Genomic DNA, 15468 nt, shown 5'->3' on the forward strand with positions numbered 1-15468 from the left:
TTGGTTGGTGGCCAAGAGTGATTCCTCCAGGCAGGGGGCTAGGCTTGATCCCTGTAGACAGGTGGCCAGGTCTGATCCCTGTGGGTAGGGGGCCAGGCTTGATTCCTGTTGGTTGGTGGTCAAGCTTGATTCCTCCAGGCAAGGGGCTGGGCTTGCTCCCTGTAGACAGGTGGCCAGGTCTGATCCCTGTGGGCAGGGGGCCAGGCTTGATCCACGTGGGCAGTTGATGGAACATGATTCCTGCAGGAGCTGTGGCCCTGGTGGTAGAGTCCTGCATGGGCTTGGAGCCTCTCCCCGAGGCCTGGCATCCTTGACCAGCGTACACCACTCTGATGATATTCAGGCCAGATGATATGGCCAAAACTTGGGTCCTTTGTGATGAGCCCGCAGTGGACAGGGCCGTGGCAGGAAGCAAGCTAACTCGATTCACCTCCGCAGAGAATTTCTGGGAAGGACTTGGTGGCTTAGGAGCAGGGGCAGGAGATGGAGATTTATGAGAGCTGCTTGCCTGCTGTGAAGTGAAACTGTCACCACTGGAGCTCCTTCCTGATTTCAAGGGAAGTGTGATGGGTGGAGGTGGATGTTTGGCTCCCTTGTCTGGCACTGAAGACTGAACTGACCCAGTCTTAGGCTGTTCTGGTTCTTTCCCTGGAGAAGGTTGCCTGAGACCAGCTGAGTCACTGGAGCTGTGTGATACCTGCACTGGACACTGGGCTCTCTTTTGGACCAATTCCTTGGACTGACTGACCACCCTCCCCACATCAGTCTTTGGCCCTGGCACGAAACTATAGAAATGTTCATCTGTGGAGGATTGCGGGGGAGACAGCTGTCTCTCACGTCTGACTTTTTTATGGGAGCTCCTTTTTCCAGAGATAAGTGGATCATTAAGCGACTGCAAGGTCAGCTTTGTTGTCTGGGACTGACTGCCCTCTTCACACCCAAATACAGAACCATCTTGTACCTCATGGGTTGGCCAGACTGTTGATTGTGAATCATCGTATTTGACAGATTTCTTCCCTTTAGCATATTTCTCCATGTCCACTTCAGAAGGTACAGCCAAGTCACAGGGTGTCTGTTTCCACACATCTACACAACTTCCTGCTTTAAAAGTTTTGAAGCCATAATTCCCACCTGTTTTACTTCCTCTTATTCTTTTGCAGGAAGTCAGGGCTCTTAGCTCAGGAGGAGGGGGACGAGACAGCTCCTGCTGCCGATTCAGAGAGGCCGTAGAGTACCTCTTGAAGTTCCTTTTCATGGGAAGAGTGTTCAGCTTTTGTTTGTTATAGAGCAGTCTGTTCTCAGTGCAGACTACTGATATAGAAGGGTCTAGACACAGTGGTTCAGCTGTAGCTAAGATCAGTTGGCTCTCAAGCAAAAGTTTGTCCTCCTGGGTCCAATTCTGATTATCGCTGGCTATGGCCTCTACATCCCAGGCTAAAGTCTGCATCGTGGGACGTAAGAGAATATGCCTGCTTTGGTAATGGGGAGGTTCCCTGTCACTGGACTGCCTGTAGTCCCGTATTTCTGCTATGACACACCCACAATGAAAAACGTTAACCTGAGACTTTTCCAGGAAATCCACCAAAACAGGAGGTAATTCTTCTGCATCCAAGTATTCGAGCAATTCCCCTTCTTCATAGGGCAGTCGAATGGTCTCTGCAGATGATCCATTTTCCCCCTTGAGCATCAGCGAATAGCCCTCCTTTCCTGGGTACAGGTTGACCACCAAACACGGCAACGACTCTCTCCTAAGAAGCTTCTCTAACAGGTTCACATTGCTTCTTAATTCCTCCGTAACCCCAGGCTCCTTTTCACATTCTTCAACATAAATGTCATAAAGTTTTTCATACAGAGACTTTTCCCCATTAGATGAGTATTGCCTTTTTGGAGGTCTTTGTTGGGCACTTGCAATGACATACTCTGCACGATCCAAAGCTCTTTCTAGAGATTGTTGCATTTTGGTACAAAATAGGGGCCCTAAAAGAAGAGAAAACGTTAAGCGTTATTGACGAAGCGGGTGAAAATCGCGTCTTTCATATGGATGTGTAGTTCTGCAAGCTGCCCCAACTCCACAGTGGAACTACCAGCCTAACTTCAGTACGGACACCAAGAAACCCACCTCCAAGGAAGTGCTACACAAAATTCTTGTGAGTTTCTGAAAATACCTGTATCTGTAGGGGCGGCAGCCTCTGAGATAGGTCTGGCCTCGCCTTGCGTCCTTGATCCTGACTAAGCCAGAAGTCGACGTGGGGGTTCGACGGGCTTTCGTGCGCCTGCGTGCTGTGTGCGCCTGCGTGCTCTGCGTGCGCCTGCGTGCTCTGCGTGCGCCTGCGTGCTGTGCGTGCGTCTGCGTGCTGTGCGTGCCTGTGCAGTGGGCTGTCCTTTGGCCTGCATTTCGTGTTCTCCTACCTGTACTTCCTACTGGAGAGCCGGGCCAGGCGTCCATGTCCAGTCTGTGCAGTTGTGCAAGGTAACCGCAAAAAATGTTTTTTAGGAATCGAGGCAGTGTTATTACTTTTTTAATATGTAAATTCAGAACTTTTATTTCAGCAAAGTTTTCTTGAATTATTGTCTGAAAATGTTTCTTCTGTTTCTTTGATTTGCTTTTTTCCCTTCAAGGATTTCACTTATAAGTATGTCGGATAATCTCTTCCTGCCTTTTTTTTTTTTTTTTTTTTTTTTTTGGTGGCCGGGCCCTTGACTGTTTTGGCCTCTTCCGTTGCGGAGCCCAGGCTCCGGACGCGCAGGCTCAGCGGCCATGGCTCACGGGCACAGCCGCTCCGCGCGGCATGTGGGATCTTCCCGGACCGGGGCACAAACCCGTGTCCCCTGCATCGGCAGGCGGGCTCTCAACCACTGCGCCACCAGGGAAGCCCTCTTGCTGCCTTTTCTATCATATTATTTCTAAAGCTTTTTGTATTACTTTATTTTCGTGTCTCTTTTCTATTCTATCCTTTATGATCTTATGTTAATTGTGGGTATACCCCTTCTCGCTCCGGAACTGTATTAGCTTTGTATTGCTGCTATAACAAGTTACCACGAACTTGGTGGCTTAAAACAACACCTGTTTTTTTGTTTGTTTGTTTTTCCCCTCATAGTTCTGCAAGTCAGAACACAGAGCAGTGTCAGTTTAGGGTCTCAGAAGTCCAAAATCAAATTTGCCTGGGCTAGGCTTCTTAAATGGAGGATCTGGAGAACAATCCACTTGTAAGCTCATTCAAGTAGTTGGTCAAAGTCAGATGTGGTTATAGGATTAAATTTCCTTTTTTTTTTTTTTTTTTTGCCAGTTGTCTGTCAGGGGCCACTCTCAGCTGTTAAAAGTTGCTCCTGGGCTTCCCTGGTGGCGCAGTGGTTGAGAGTCCGCCTGCAAATGCAGGGGACGTGGGTTCGTGCCCCGGTCCGGGAAGATCCCACATGCCGCGGAGCGGCTGGGCCAGTGAGCCATGGCCGCTGAGCCTGCGCGTCCGGAGCCTGTGCTCCGCAACGGGAGAGACCGCAACAGTGAGAGGCCTGCATACTGCAAAAAAAAAAAAAAAAAAGTTGCTCCCATTCTTTGGCAAGTGTCTTCCTACATACTCAAGCCAGTGATTGCATGTTGAATCCTGTTTATGCTTCTCGCACCTCTGACTTCCTCTTCTGTCACCAGCTGGAGAAGATTCTATGCTTCTAAGGGCCCATGTGGATAATCCAGGATAATAGTCCCTATTTTAAGTTATGGTACCACATAACGTACTATAATGACAGGAGTGGTAACTCATTGTTTTCATATGTTCTGAGATTTAGAGTGGGCCATATTTCACTGGCCATTTTAGCAATTCTGCCTATCATAGGTACTTTGTAATTTAATCCTCATTTATTCTGTTTCTCCTGAGTTTGACCAGCTTGTGTTTCATACTTCATGTTGTTTGTTCTTTTGTCTTTGAAGTTAAAAAAAGAAGTTTATGATTCCAATTCTGCAATGCTTATTTAAGTATAAAATTCCGTTGGAGTGTCAAGTTAAATTTTTCCTCTGCTTTGTGCAAGTGTGGAGTTGGATGTGTGCAGATGTGTTCTGCAGTGGTTTCAGCTGCTGAATCGATTCTCATTTTTTGGCCTTTTTTCCCCCGAACCAGCAATAGAAGACACTTTGAAGTGGGTAGGGTAGGGAGATTGCATGGCTTACTTGATTTCATATTTTAAGGTCACCTTCTTTTGCTGCCATTACGATACATAGATTTTATTATTGTTAATGTTGGTGGTTGTGGTAGTATTTTTAACAAATTTTACATTTTTTCACAAGTCTAATTTCTTCTGATTCTTTGTCACAGTCTTCGTTCATTAGAGCCCTTTACCTTCAGTCAGTTCCTTTTTTCCCTTCACCACTAAGTCTTAGAAGTTCATGTTTCCTCTTGAAGGTACCTCACTCTTCCTAAGGGATGAACACCTCTGGTCCTGTGCTTTTTCTATACCCCTTTCTTTTGATTTCCCAGTAACCAGTGCTCTAATATACCTGGTCTCAAATCATTTCTCAGTATTTCTCATCTTAGAGTTTGACCTCAGAAGTCTCTTGCAAATTAATAAAAATAAGATCATTAACCCAGGAGAAGTAAAAAGTCAAGATGACAGGTCACAAAATAAGGAATACAAAAGCTATTTAAGTATATGAAAAAGTCTTCAACCTCACAATTAATAGAATTGCAAGTTAAGACAAAAATAAAAGACCGTGTCTTTACCTATTAGATTGCCAGAGATGAAAACACTTCATAGCTTACCATGTTAGCTAATGGTATGAGGAAACAGGCCCTCTCAGACGCTGTTGTTGAGGGTGTTAATTGGTCCAATTCCTGTGGATAACAAAGAACCTAGTGATAGGATTTGCCCCCCAGGATTGGCTTCAGGGTGGCTGGGGCTCATAGGTGGGGATTTTTCACCACTGGCTTGTACTCATTAACAATTTACATACTTTTCAATTTTTTGTAAAATGCAACATTTACCCTGTTATTTTGTACACCATTAGCACACAACTGGATCCATCAGTGGGGTGCAGCAATTTTTCATTCTGAATAGGTAACATAAAAGTGCTCAAGAGGAAACAAATAAAATGGACAAAAACCTAAGGAAATCCCGGTATTTAAGGGGAAATGAAAAAATAAATCGAGGCACAAAAGGAAAATATGCTCTGATAAAAACTCAAGATGAATGGACATAAATAAAATTAAATTTTCATATTGTGCTCAACCCAGATAACGGAGGAAAGCCAGGTTATTGATAACTCTAGTAGCAACATTTTCTGAGAAATACTAGTGAAGAAATTCAGACCATAGTAGAGAAAGGGATGGGCCTGTGTTGAGAAAGTGAGGAGAATAGTTCACACTACCACTGAAACATTTTTTATTAGTGAAGGGAAAGAGGTAAATCATAGGTAGATATAGAGGACACACACGAACATAGAATATCTCTGTGTAAAATCTGTCAGTAATGCACCCATAGATCAGGGAAATATAACGTGCATAATGATATTATCAATAATATTATTTTGGAATTTTGGGAAAGGATGTAAGCCCTCATGTAGACTTTTATTCGACAAATGAGAAACTAACATACCCAAAGCCACAATTCAGATTAATAACTTATTCATGTTATGTGCTTTATACATTATAGACTTAATAAATGGTAAATAAAAACATCAGTAAATGCAAAGTCAAATTATGTAGCGATGCTTTGTACAATTTGGATACCAAATAAATCCATATTAATAAAGAAAACTAGAAGCCAGAAGCAATGTAATAGCTTTTGCAAATTAGTCACCAAGGTGGTCAGTTACTGTTGTATTCAATAGACTAGTGAACAGAAGGGTTTTGAGAGTGGGAATGATTACAGTGCTGTTACATAAATTGTAGCTTTGAGAAAGCACTCAAGGAAAAGATGTCTAGTTAATCATTATGATATTCTTCATGTATGTATGAAGAATAATTTGGGAAAACCCTGCATCCTGATAAGACTGAATATAACATGGTTGAATTCCTCTATTCCATAAGAGTTCTCTCTCCCTTTTGTTTTCTTGCTTGCTATTATCATAACAGACTTTTAAGGAAAAAGCAGATTTTGTGGCTGGAAATCATGTATACAGTAGAGCCATTTTCAGTACTTTGTAACAGTTGTTTCATGTGAGAAGAACATGAGAGATAATCTTATAGTATTGGCAGAAATGTATTTTGACAGCTGACTGTTACAAAGTATCCTGTGTAATTATTCCACCTCCCCTCTGACTAGGGATAAGTGTTTTACATACGACCCATACTAATGAAAATACTGAATTTCAAAATGTCTGTTCTACGTTGACATCTGCAAATATTTAACTATCCAGTTCTAGAATCCCCTTGGTGATTCATTCCTCTAAAACTAAGAGAGCAGACCTAATAACAAGCCCTCATTCATGGTGATGTGGTGATTTATTTATTTATTTATTTATTCATTCATTCATTCATTCATTCATTTATCTCCCTACTGCTGCATCTAGGGAGGCCTTCACATCAATGGCAGCTCTTCCTGGCGATAATATGAGGCAAGTGTAACTTAATATCAAAATGTATGAGACTTCACTCCCAGAAAGAGTGTTCTATTCATATTGAGCCTTTCTATAAAAATGAAAAGTTGGATCTGGAGAACAGAATTGGAGGAGGGCTATATTTGCAGTAGGATAAGGAGATTAAATATAAAAAGCTATAGGATTTATCTCTTTTATGAGTTGCTGCTGGAAAGGAGCTTAAGCTTTTAAAAAGTGGTGACCTTGATATAAATTCCATATTTAACCAGTAGTGAAAATATTATGAAGAATGAAGAGGATGTGGAAGAACATCAGGCATAAGTGTGAAGATTCAAGAGATGCAGTGAGGTTGACAATCTAAGCCGTTAAACCATCATAGCAGAAAATGGTAACATCAATAAAACATACTATGTAACAGTTTGTCCATTAGGAAGTGTTTTTATATCAGGATGTTATTTACTTCTCACAACAACTCTATGAGGTTAAGTATCCTTATAATTTTATGATCAGGTAACTGAAGTTCAGGGAAGATAAGTTATTTGTCCATGATCACACAGCTTGTTAGTACATTCTTCTGCCCTTGCAAATGTCCTCTTCTTTTTGTATTCTTTATCACATTTTGATAAAGATGCGACCCATTCATATTTTGCTTTTAACTTTTAATTATATCTCTAATATCACTCCATGGCATTACATTCTGCCCACCCGAGTGTAAAGTATTTTATTCCTGTATTCTTTGTTGACAAGAATCCGTAGTATAATTGTCACGTTCTACCATGTTTATATTTATGAAGATATACAAATCATTAGCCCATTTTCTTTTCTCTGAAAATGGCCTATTTAAACCATTTGTTCTTTAAGTGAATTGTAGGTGATTCAGATTGATGGCTCTTCTTTCTAGTCAGAAAAATCTAAAAATTGCAGTTGACTGGAATTGATACTAAAATTGCCTAAAAAGTATTGAAAAGAAACCAACTGTGAAATGTGCATAAATTATATAGAATAAAAAAGTCTCTTCCCAAAAACATCTAATTCTGCCTTTAAATTAAATTAACTCACAGTTTAATTCTGTTCTCCCCCCCATTTTTGTTTTTGATATGGAAATAAAAGACTTTCATCATAGATAGGAAAATGCAAAAGCAGCTTAATTTATTAAATGTACCATGTTTAAAGAGTGTTATATGTAATATTTGCAAATGTAGAAATATAATTTGTTTACCTCTTTTTTTTTTAACCTCCTGGGAGACTTGTAGGAATTTATGTATAATGTAGATTAAGCACTCGGATATTTGTTTCCTAAACCACTGTATAGGCCAGGATCTAGTCAGCTAAAGCAAATTCTTTATAAGCAGTTCAGTAGGGAGAATTTAATGTGGTAAATGGGTTATAAATATGTTAGAAGAACTGAAATGGTGGGACATAGGCAGTCCAGGGGTTAGCAACCACCCCTATGTCTGAAGGGAAGAAGAAAGGAAGGAAGTGGTGTTAGCAAACTCAGAAGCTGAAACAACAGATCCTTTCAGAAAAATCCAACCTGGAAGTCAGTTGGCAGGAGAGCCTGGGAAATGGAGGACATATTTATGGGATAAAGTGGTAAACAAGCAGATAAGACTTCCTTTCCCATGGTACTTACACTGTATGGAAGGGAAAATATATACCTATATAAAGAAATAAAATCAGGAAAATATCAATTAGTGATAATTGATAGGATAGATATAAAATAGAGTGGTATACTAAAGAATTATAAGCCTTTATTTTCATGGATATTTTGTATTCATTTGATTTTATTCAAAATTGCATTGAGATAATATTTACTTTAATTTTTGAGCACCCCCTCACTGGCATCACAGTAGTGCCATTGGGATAAGACTAATGTTTCAAAGGGCTTCTAGCTATTTTGCTTGAGCAACTAGGTGAATGGTGTGTTTATCAGTGAGACAGGGGAGACTAGGGTGAGAGTAGATTTGAGGCTAGAAGTAAAGATTTATTTGTGGGTCATGTTAGATCTAAAGAAATTTTTTAGATTTCAATTGAGTATGATAAATCGGCAACTGGATATATAAATCTAGAGTTCAGATAGAGGTGAGAGCTGGAGATAGAAATACAGGACACAACGGAGAGTTGGTATTTAAAGTGCGGGTTAAATGAGATTATATAGAGGGAGATTAAATGAGATAATACATATAAAGATTTTTAAAAATGATAGCTTTATTGAGATATAATTCACATATCATAATATTCTCCCATATAAAATGTAAAATTTAATTTTTTATTGTGGTAAAATATACATAACATAAAATTTACCATTTTAACTATTTTTAATTGTACAATTTAGCGGCATTAATTACGTTCACAGTGTTGCTCAATCATCACCACTATCCATTTCTAGATATTTTTCATCATCCCAGACAGAAACTCTGTACCCATTAAGCAGTAATTGCCCATTCCTTCCTCCCCACCACAGCACAGGGTAACTGCTATTCTAATTTTATCTCTAGGAATTTTCCTATTCTAGGTATATTATATAAATGGAGTCATACAATATTTGTCCTTTTGTGTCTTGACTTATTTCACTTAGCATAATGTTTTCAGGCTTCTTCCATGTTGTAACAAGTATCAGAATTTCATTCTTTTAAAGTCCAAATGATATTGTATGTATATACCATGTTTTGTTTATTCCTTCATCTTTTGGTGGACATTTGAGTTGTTTGCACCTTTTGGCTATTGTGAGTAATGCTGTTATGAACATTGTTGTACAAGTATCTGTATACATCTCTGCTTTCAGTTCTTTTAGGTATATAACTAGGAGTGGCATTGCTGGATCATATGGTAATTCTTTAACTTTTTGAAGAACCTCCAAACTGTTTTTCCATAGCAGCTGCACTATTTTACATTCCCACCAGTAATGCACAAGGGTTCCAACTTCATATATTCGCCAAAACGTGTTTTCCTTTTTTTTTTTAATAGTTATCATATGGGTGTGAAGTAGTATTGTATAAAGCTTTTTGTGCAGTGTTCTTTCCCCCACCATTTCCTCTCAGTAGAATATAAGTGTCATAAAACCAAATATTTTGTATATTCACTCCTTTATCCCCAGCTGGGCCAAGCACATAGTCTTTGCTCAATAAATATGTATTGACTGAATGAATGCATTTTAAATGCTCAATAAATGATATTTAATTCACTCTTCTAATAAATGATAGTTAATATATTAATTCCTGTATTATGTTGAGTGTCCCCTGCTGGGCTTAATGGTTTTGTTTTGTTTCTGTGAAATGACTTGCCTTTGCTATGAGAAGTTTAAGAGGCAGTATGCTGAATTTACATAAAATGAAACTGCCTCAAACCATAACAACAGAAAAGGAGGGGAAAGACTTGAAAAATATGACATTAGAAAGCGATGGAAAAGCAGGCAAGATCTCACATGTTATCTTCAAATTGGAGCACTCGGTGCTATGAACATGTAAATTCAGGAAGGTGGCTGCAATCTCTTCTTCAAGGAGACTATCTAGCTTCCGTTTCCATTTCCCCCAAACCTTTCTTGAGTGACGAATAGTTTTCCCGGATAAAGATACACTGTTCTATCTTCTTTGTGTCTGTAGAAGTTGGGCCACTTTCTAAATATGCTAAGTTCAAAGCAGTCACTCTACATGAGAACTCTGACTGCGAATTTCAGTAAACACTGTGTCTTCAAAATTACACCAGTCTCCAGAGTCTGGAAATATGCACCTTGGTCAATTTTATGGAATAGATTCAGTTTTTGTCTCCTATATGTAGTTAAGTATACAATATAAATGCCCATTATCACTAAGTTTATTTACCATCTTCACAGTTAATTTTACTTATCACTTATATTTTTATTTTGAAGTCAAGGAGAGCAAAGCTATAATCAGGAAATACTGACCTGCAAAGTAAAAATGAATAAAACGTATGCCATTGTTGTATTCCAAAAATATTTAGAGAAGTATTCGTAGAAAAAAAATCACTGATTTATAGCAGCTATTTGCTGACGTTGTCAAGATTTGGTTTACACACAGTAGCGGAAAAAGTATTGATATGTTTTTAAATTTCAGAAAATTGATATAACTCTGAAAAATCTATTTGTACATGGGAAAATTTCAGCAAACTCTGGTAGTTCTCTGTCTTCTTTAAAGATCAGTGTAGACTTTCTTTTACTCTATTGGAAGTTTCCCTGGAATTTTCATTGTAAAATGAGAGGTGGGGTGCAGGATTAACCATGTGTCTGGATCCTGGTTCACCACTTTTCCACAACATTCTAGGAGCAAGATTTAATAGTACAAGAACTATTATAATCACGTTAGAAAAAACTGCCTGTGTGATGCTTAGAGAGAAAAAAGTGATTTGCAACTGACACAAATGTGGCCCACACATTTATTCTTCTGTTCCCTTATCTTTCCTTTATGTTTCTTTTTTAAAAAATTTATTTACCTTTTTTATTTTCTTCCAGGTTTATTGAGATACAGTTGACACATAGCATTGTGTTAGTTTAAGGTGTACAACATGAGAGTTTGATATACAGACAGACTGTGAAATAATTACCACAATATGATTAGTTAACACATCCATCACTTCACATATTTAACTTCTTTTCTTTTTTTTCTCTTGTGAGAACATCTAGGATCTACTCTCTTAGCAACTTTCAAGTATACAATACAGTATTGGGTTTTTTGTTTTTAATTTTTTTGGAGTATAGTTGCTTTACAATGTTGTGTTAGTTTCTACTGTACAGCAAAGAGGAGATATATGTATATGTAAATCTTCCTTGGATTTCCTTCCTAGTTAGGTCACCACAGAGCATTGAGTACAGTTCCCTGTGCTATAAAGTAGGTTCTCATTAGTTATCTATTTTATACGTAGTATCAATAGTGTGTGTATGTCAATCCCCATCTCCCAATTCATCCCACCCCCTCTTTCCCCCTTGGTATCCATATGTTTGTTCTCTACGTCTGTGTCTCTATTTCTGCTTTGTAAATAAGATGGTCTATACCAATTTTTTCAGATTCCACATATATGTGTTAATATACGATATCTATTTTTCTCTTTCTGACTTACTTCACTCCATATGACAGTCTCTAGCTCCATCCGCGTCTCTACAAATGACCCAATTTTTTCCTTTTTATGGCTGAGTAGTATTCCATTGTATATATGTACCACATCTTCTTTATCCATTCCTCTGTTGATGGACATTTAGGTTGCTTCCATGTCCTGGCTATTGTAAATAGAGCTTCAGTGAACATTGTGGTACATGACTCTTTTAGAATTATGGTTTTCTCAGGGTATATGCCCAGTAGTGGGATATCTTTCAAATCAAGAAGGTCAACTACGCTGAAAAGAAGGTCTGTTGTATGCAGGGTGGGAAGAGATAATCAGGTGGTTGCAAGTAGCTATTCATTGCCAGGAAGTCTTTATAGCTGTGTTATAGTTTTTGCCTGGCCTGGAAGAGACATTTGCTTACCACATCCACTGTCAAGAAGTGTGTGCTATGTCGAAGAAGCATACAGGGAGAGGAGGGAAAAGTAGTGCAGTAGGATGTAGGTGAGGGTTGTTTAGAGGGATTAAGCAAAAAAATAAATGTAAATCAGAACTTTGTAGCCATTAACTAATAGTTCATTCATTCATGCATTCATTTAACAAATGTTTATTGAGAGTGCCTGCTATATGCCTGGCACTGTACAAGACACTTAGGGAAATCATTAGGCTTCTTAAGTCCTTATGCTCCATTGGCCATCACTGAATAAATTCTTATAATGGATTATTCTCCATGTGTCAGAAGAAACTGGAGTGTTCAGAAAGGGAGAAAGAGTATAAGAGATTTTTTTTGAACAGTGCCTGAATCATTTAAAAGTTAAGCATAGAATAACCATATGACTCAACATTTCCACTTCTAAGTATGCACCCAAAAGTACTGAAGGAAGACACTCAAACAAATACTTGTAGGTGAATGTTCATAGCAGCATTATTCTTAATAGCCAAAATGTGGAAACAAACCCAAATGTTCATCAGCTTATATACCAAGAAACTAAATATGATATATCCATACAATAGGCTATTTATTAAGCCAAAAAAAGGAATGAAGTACAGATACATACTGTAGCAGGAATGAACCTTGAACATATTATGCTAAGTGAAAGAAACCAGACACAAAAGTCCACATATTGTACGATTTCTTTTATATGAAATATTCCAAGTAAGCAAATCCATAAAGACAGAAAGCAGATTGGTGGTTGTCAGGGGCTATGGGAATGGAGAAATGGGTAGTAATTGCTAATGGGTATGGATTTCCTTTTGGAATGATGAAAATGTCTTAGAATAAGATAGAGGTGATGGCTGCACAACATTATGGATGTACTAAATGACACTTCACTGTGCACTTTCAAACAGTTAATTTTATGTTGCGTGAATTTTACCTTGTTAAAAATATATGCCTTTAAGAATTCAAACAGCATACAGCTAACTCTCTCATTTTACCTCTTATGAGAAGAATACATATTAACAGCGGAGGCAGCAAAATAAGGGAAAACAGGTAATTACAAATTGAGATTGTTATGAAGAAAATAAACAGAGATAAGATGGATGGTGATAGAGGAGGTCAGCCATAGCTTCTCTGAAGATATTTGTCATTTATATGACCTTGAGACCACTTCCTGAGCCTCAGTTTCCTTCAGTGCCATGTTTGTATGTTTGTTTGTTTGTTTGTTTGTTTAATCTCTCTCTCTCTTTTTCTTTCCCTCCAGAAGAGGTGTAGAAGGAGACCTTGGGGTCTATAGTGGTGAAGTTTGAAAGTTCTCGTGCCCAAGAATAACTCAGGTGGAGAAATACTAGACTCGAATTTCATACACTGAGGCCTCCTCAAGTCTAATATTCCAGGAATACTAGGCTAGAAAAATTAAAATGATAAAATTATATTATTCACTTTCTGTCAAAAAGTGGGAGATAATTATTTTGAATTTATAGTTAGCAGAAGATTGAGGATGAAGTTCAACTTACAGGTTAAATTATTAAGAAACAATTTCAAACAAGAAGACAATAAATTGGCATTTTTAGGTCTTATCAATTGCTCAGTGTTCTTACTCTAATCTTTTCAGAAGCACTGATTTCAACGCAGTTAAATCAATAGGTCCTCCAGAGCTCTTCTGAAAAGAAAACCTAATCCAAACAAATTTCACATTTAGTGTCAGTAGCTGGAAGCATAGTGTGTGTAAGAAAGATAAGATAGAGGGGCCACACACATAGCTTCAGGCATCACCATAAGGACTGATAGAAAAAAATTACAGATAGAAAAATTGGAAGGCTTTAAGATTAGAAATAAACTATCAAAGTATGTTTAAGGCTTAACAAACTGTAAGAGGTTCCCTCCACAATCTAACCCTGACTTTTTTTTTTTTTTTGCGATATGCGGGCCTCTCACCGTTGTGGCCTCTCCCGTTGCGGAGCACAGGCTCTGGACGCGCAGGCTCAGCGGCCATGGCTCACGGGCCCAGCTGCTCCGTGGCATGTGGGATCTTCCCAGACCGGGGCACGAACCCGTGTCCCCTGCAACGGCAGGCGGACTCTCAACCACTGCGCCACCAGGGAAGCCCTAACCCTGACATTTGTGATTCCCAACATTTTATTTTCACAACGAATGATTAAACAGTACAGTCAAATTTATGGTTAAGTAGTCACCTTCCAAACAATGGAGTTCTGCTCCATTCTGTAGTAACTGAACTTTCAGATCTTCCATCCCTCTGTGCTGCTTTTCAGTGCCCAAACGTTTGTAACACTTCAAGAATACTCTGTGCTTTTGTTTTCACACAAAAAAATTATGTACAAAAGATTATGACTTGAAAAAAGACCAGTGAATGTTAGAGTAAACCATGTAAAACATAGAAGCCTAAAACAACTTAATCCTTAAAAAACATTGATCAAACCCTGTCTTTCTCAGCACTTCGTAAGTGGGAAGAGATTTCCAAACATTATGGAAATGTTATTATTTCCCCTAGGGACCAGGAAATTAACATAATATACAGGTCAAGTGTTTAGTGGCACCGCCGTTAGAGGACATATTTAACAATCATGTTACTGGTAATTCTGTTAGAGTGGAGAGAAACACTGAATACTATGGATTATCATGCATAGGGGGTGTGATTACAGAATGATTGAAACTGTGCTACCCTTAGGTATGGCATAACATGGCTTTTATTTTACTCTATAACTAATCAGGCAATATACAAAATTTCTCTTCCCCCATATATTTTTCTTTCTTACCCCCTGCCTGCACTACCCAAATTTCCACACCTCGATCTGTAGCTGCGTGATGTTGTCATCCTTCAAAAGATAAATTATAAAATCTCTGGTAGCTCCCATGCATGCCAGTTCAGAATCGTTCACTTTTTCAAAGTAACACACCACTAAGGAACCTATGGAGAACTTCGATACACTGTACTGACTTCCAGAGACTACTTACAGAAATATTCTAACTTTATTTTTTGTGTCATAGATTTACTTCTTGATTATGTTCCAAAATATGTTAATCCCCAGTATTTGCACTGGACTTAAGGCTAGATTTCCTTCTTCCTTATAAGACAGGGCCCTAAGCCAGTCCTTTCAGAAGCCATTTCTTTTACAAGTATGTATATATATATGTAGAAAGTGTGTAGCAGAAAGAGCTGAAGAAGCCATGATATTTCTTTAATACCTGCTTCTTGCTCCATCTTATTCTTTATTAGATGTTTGGGAGCTTAAGGACCTAACTTTTCAAAGAAATCTAAGTTAGAGCATGTTCTGCCTTTCTCCAGTAGGCATCTATTCTAGAATATAAAATAATATAAAATCAGGGCTAAGAGTAGGTAACTTTCTTTTGTTTTAAACAATGTATATATAGTTTATGTGTGCTAGCTCAGCACTACTTATCTTCAGTAGTATACAGAAGAGACCAATGA

The 15468-nt window shown here is 38.5% G+C and overlaps 1 protein-coding gene and 1 pseudogene across 1 annotated transcript in view; one reads left to right on the forward strand and one right to left on the reverse strand.

The window, feature by feature from the left end:
* LOC114906376 overlaps positions 1-1987 on the reverse strand; it is a 2652-nt pseudogene extending 665 nt beyond the window's left edge.
* Positions 1-15468, forward strand: part of IL1RAPL1 (interleukin 1 receptor accessory protein like 1) — a 1341257-nt gene that overhangs the window by 751774 nt on the left and 574015 nt on the right. The window lies entirely within an intron of this gene.

This window comes from Monodon monoceros, unplaced genomic scaffold, assembly GCF_005190385.1.
Source record: "Monodon monoceros isolate NGI ecotype Baffin Bay Population unplaced genomic scaffold, NGI_Narwhal_1 Super_Scaffold_22, whole genome shotgun sequence".
Lineage (NCBI taxonomy): Eukaryota > Metazoa > Chordata > Mammalia > Artiodactyla > Monodontidae > Monodon > Monodon monoceros.